We start from the raw sequence: 5,000 nt of genomic DNA, 5'->3' as shown, positions 1-5,000 counted from the left end.
TAAGCGTTGGAAAATTTTTAAACCGAATTTTGAAAAATTTTATTCCTGACCGTTGGGACTTGGAAAAATTTCGAGTCAGCCGGTTTGGCCGGTTCGACTTACCGCGAGACGGAGAAAAGTAGATTCGGTCGATCTGTTTTTCGCAGTTTTTGTGAAAAAAAAATTTTGGTCAATTTTTTCAACGTTAAAAACGTGTTCGGGCTGCCTTTTTATCCATGGATTAAGCGCCGAAAAATTTTTAAAACGCATAATAAAAAAGTTTATTCTTGACCGCAGGGACTTAGAAAAATTTCGGGTCGCCGCGTTCGACCTGCTGGCATTACCGCGCGGCCTGGACAGCCCGCTTCGACCGATACATTTTTTTCATTTTCAGAGAAAAAAAAATTTTTGTCAATTTTTTCAACCTTAAAAACGTTAATAAACTGCACTCTTATGCACGGATTAAGCATTGAAAAATTTTTAAAACATGTAATAAAAAAGTTTATTCTTGACCGTTCGGACTTAGAAAAATTTCGAGTACCTCGGATCGCCGGCTGGAATTACCGCACGGCCTGGACAGCCCGCATCGACCGATACATTTTTTCCATTTTCAGTGAAAAAAAAATTTTTGTCAATTTTCTCAACGTTAAAAACGTTAATAAACTGCGTTTTTATGCGTGGATTAAACATTGAAAAAATTTTGAAATATGTGATGAAAAAGTTTACTCTTGACCGTTCGGACTTAGAAAAATTTCGAGTACCTCGGATCGCCGGCTGGAATTACCGCACGGCCTGGACAGCCCGCATCGACCGATACATTTTTTCCATTTTCAGTGAAAAAAAAATTTTTGTCAATTTTCTTAACGTTAAAAACGTTAATAAACTGCGTTTTTATGCGTGGATTAAACATTAAAAAAATTTTGAAATATGTGATGAAAAAGTTTACTCTTGACCGTCGGGACTTAGAAAAATTTCGAGTACCCCGGATCGCCTGCTGGAATTACCGCACGGCCTGGATAGCCCGCATCGACCGATACATTTTTTCCATTTTCAGTGAAAAAAAAATTTTTGTCAATTTTCTCAACGTTAAAAACGTTAATAAACTGCGTTTTTATGCGTGGATTAAACATTAAAAAAATTTTGAAATATGTGATGAAAAAGTTTACTCTTGACCGTTCGGACTTAGAAAAATTTCGAGTACCTCGGATCGCCGGCTGGAATTACCGCACGGCATGGACAGCCCGCATCGACCGATACATTTTTTCCATTTTCAGTGAAAAAAAAATTTTTGTCAATTTTCTCAACGTTAAAAACGTTAATAAACTGCGTTTTTATGCGTGGATTAAACATTAAAAAAATTTTGAAATATGTGATGAAAAAGTTTACTCTTGACCGTCGGGACTTAGAAAAATTTCGAGTACCCCGGATCGCCTGCTGGAATTACCGCACGGCCTGGATAGCCCGCATCGACCGATACATTTTTTCCATTTTCAGTGAAAAAAAAATTTTTGTCAATTTTCTCAACGTTAAAAACGTTAATAAACTGCGTTTTTATGCGTGGATTAAACATTAAAAAAATTTTGAAATATGTGATGAAAAAGTTTACTCTTGACCGTCGGGACTTAGAAAAATTTCGAGTACCCCGGATCGCCTGCTGGCATTACCGCACGGCCTGGACAGCTCGCTCCGACGAATCGGTTTTTTCCATTTTTTCCGAAAAATAAATTTTTGTAATTTTTTTTAATGTCAAAAACGTTAATAAACGTCATGTTTACGCATGGATTAAACATTGAAATAATTTTAAAACGCTTATTAAAAAAGTTGTTGTCGACCGTGGGACTTAGAAAAATTTCGGGAAGTCCGATTCGCCTGCTGGAATTACCGCACGGGCTGGACACCTCGCTCCGACGAATCGGTTTTTTCCATTTTTTTTGAAAAATAAATTTTTGTAATTTTTTTTAATGTTAAAAACGTTAATAAACGTCATGTTTACGCATGGATTAAACATTGAAATAATTTTAAAACGCTTATTAAAAAAGTTGGTGTCGACCGTGGGACTTAGAAAAATTTCGGGAAGTCCGATTCGCCTGCTGGAATTACCGCACGGGCTGGACACCTCGCTCCGACGAATCGGTTTTTTCCATTTTTTCCGAAAAATAAATTTTTGTAATTTTTTTTAATGTTAAAAACGTTAATAAACGTCATGTTTACGCATGGATTAAACATTGAAATAATTTTAAAACGCTTATTAAAAAAGTTGGTGTCGACCGTGGGACTTAGAAAAATTTCGGGAAGTCCGATTCGCCTGCTGGAATTACCGCACGGGCTGGACACCTCGCTCCGACGAATCGGTTTTTTCCATTTTTTTTGAAAAATAAATTTTTGTAATTTTTTTTAATGTTAAAAACGTTAATAAACGTCATGTTTACGCATGGATTAAACATTGAAATAATTTTAAAACGCTTATTAAAAAAGTTGGTGTCGACCGTGGGACTTAGAAAAATTTCGGGAAGTCCGATTCGCCTGCTGGAATTACCGCACGGGCTGGACACCTCGCTCCGACGAATCGGTTTTTTCCATTTTTTCCGAAAAATAAATTTTTGTAATTTTTTTTAATGTCAAAAACGTTAATAAACGTCATGTTTACGCATGGATTAAACATTGAAATAATTTTAAAACGCTTATTAAAAAAGTTGTTGTCGACCGTGGGACTTAGAAAAATTTCGGGAAGTCCGATTCGCCTGCTGGAATTACCGCACGGGCTGGACACCTCGCTCCGACGAATCGGTTTTTTCCATTTTTTTTGAAAAATAAATTTTTGTAATTTTTTTTAATGTTAAAAACGTTAATAAACGTCATGTTTACGCATGGATTAAACATTGAAATAATTTTAAAACGCTTATTAAAAAAGTTGGTGTCGACCGTGGGACTTAGAAAAATTTCGGGAAGTCCGATTCGCCTGCTGGAATTACCGCACGGGCTGGACACCTCGCTCCGACGAATCGGTTTTTTCCATTTTTTTTGAAAAATAAATTTTTGTAATTTTTTTTAATGTTAAAAACGTTAATAAACGTCATGTTTACGCATGGATTAAACATTGAAATAATTTTAAAACGCTTATTAAAAAAGTTGTTGTCGACCGTGGGACTTAGAAAAATTTCGGGAAGTCCGATTCGCCTGCTGGAATTACCGCACGGGCTGGACACCTCGCTCCGACGAATCGGTTTTTTCCATTTTTTTTGAAAAATAAATTTTTGTAATTTTTTTTAATGTTAAAAACGTTAATAAACGTCATGTTTACGCATGGATTAAACATTGAAATAATTTTAAAACGCTTATTAAAAAAGTTGGTGTCGACCGTGGGACTTAGAAAAATTTCGGGAAGTCCGATTCGCCTGCTGGAATTACCGCACGGGCTGGACACCTCGCTCCGACGAATCGGTTTTTTCCATTTTTTTTGAAAAATAAATTTTTGTAATTTTTTTTAATGTTAAAAACGTTAATAAACGTCATGTTTACGCATGGATTAAACATTGAAATAATTTTAAAACGCTTATTAAAAAAGTTGGTGTCGACCGTGGGACTTAGAAAAATTTCGGGAAGTCCGATTCGCCTGCTGGAATTACCGCACGGGCTGGACACCTCGCTCCGACGAATCGGTTTTTTCCATTTTTTTTGAAAAATAAATTTTTGTAATTTTTTTTAATGTTAAAAACGTTAATAAACGTCATGTTTACGCATGGATTAAACATTGAAATAATTTTAAAACGCTTATTAAAAAAGTTGGTGTCGACCGTGGGACTTAGAAAAATTTCGGGAAGTCCGATTCGCCTGCTGGAATTACCGCACGGGCTGGACACCTCGCTCCGACGAATCGGTTTTTTCCATTTTTTTTGAAAAATAAATTTTTGTAATTTTTTTTAATGTTAAAAACGTTAATAAACGTCATGTTTACGCATGGATTAAACATTGAAATAATTTTAAAACGCTTATTAAAAAAGTTGGTGTCGACCGTGGGACTTAGAAAAATTTCGGGAAGTCCGATTCGCCTGCTGGAATTACCGCACGGGCTGGACACCTCGCTCCGACGAATCGGTTTTTTCCATTTTTTTTGAAAAATAAATTTTTGTAATTTTTTTTAATGTTAAAAACGTTAATAAACGTCATGTTTACGCATGGATTAAACATTGAAATAATTTTAAAACGCTTATTAAAAAAGTTTACTCTTGACCGTGGGGACTTAGAAAAATTCCGGCTTGCACGGATTCGACCACTCTGTTTTTCGGAGTTTCTGAGAAAAATAAATTTTTGTAATTTTTTTCATTATGATTTCTGAGTTCTCCCAGTAGTTTAATGTAAGGATTAAGCATTTAAAAATTTTTAAATCGAATATTAAAAAAGTTTACTCTTGCAATTTTTGGAAAAAAAAAATTCTAAAAAATTTTTCTTTCGGTGGAAACTAACGTTTAATATGTACAATAACGATTTATCGAATAAAAATCGTATGTTAATATATGTTCGAATCGACCATAGTTTCAGCGGCTAAGTACCAGCAGCCCGGCCGGTTGGTCTGTACGCGCGGCAGTTTACCACCATAAGCGCCCGTGCTGAGCGGCCGGCGCCGCGGTCGTCGCGGCCGCCCGTTTGGTTACTATAAGAGAGCACGTCGGTTCGAGCGGACCGGTCGGCGCAGCGGCGGGCGAGCGGCTATTCTACGATCTCGGTCGAGAAGCAGTCGTTCAGCTCCTCGAGGTCCATTCCTCGACTGTTCTGTACCGCGTTCCGTTGCGAATTTTTCTCTACACAGCATGACCACGGGTCGGTGTCTCAGACCGAATGGCCCTTATGTGGTAAGCCCAGAATGTTGGGTTGGATACAACGTATATTCGTTATACTTGTACGACTCTCACATCAACTCTCAGAAACCCAAAAGGGGTTTTCTATCCGAGCGAAAATATATTTTTCGTATACAAAAATTTAATGGCAAAGACCAAACGAAATACTACACACAAAAAGGGGCG

Source organism: Nomia melanderi, unplaced genomic scaffold (assembly GCF_051020985.1).
Source record: "Nomia melanderi isolate GNS246 unplaced genomic scaffold, iyNomMela1 scaffold0505, whole genome shotgun sequence".
Lineage (NCBI taxonomy): Eukaryota > Metazoa > Arthropoda > Insecta > Hymenoptera > Halictidae > Nomia > Nomia melanderi.
Note: the sequence above shows the minus strand (reverse complement) of the source record.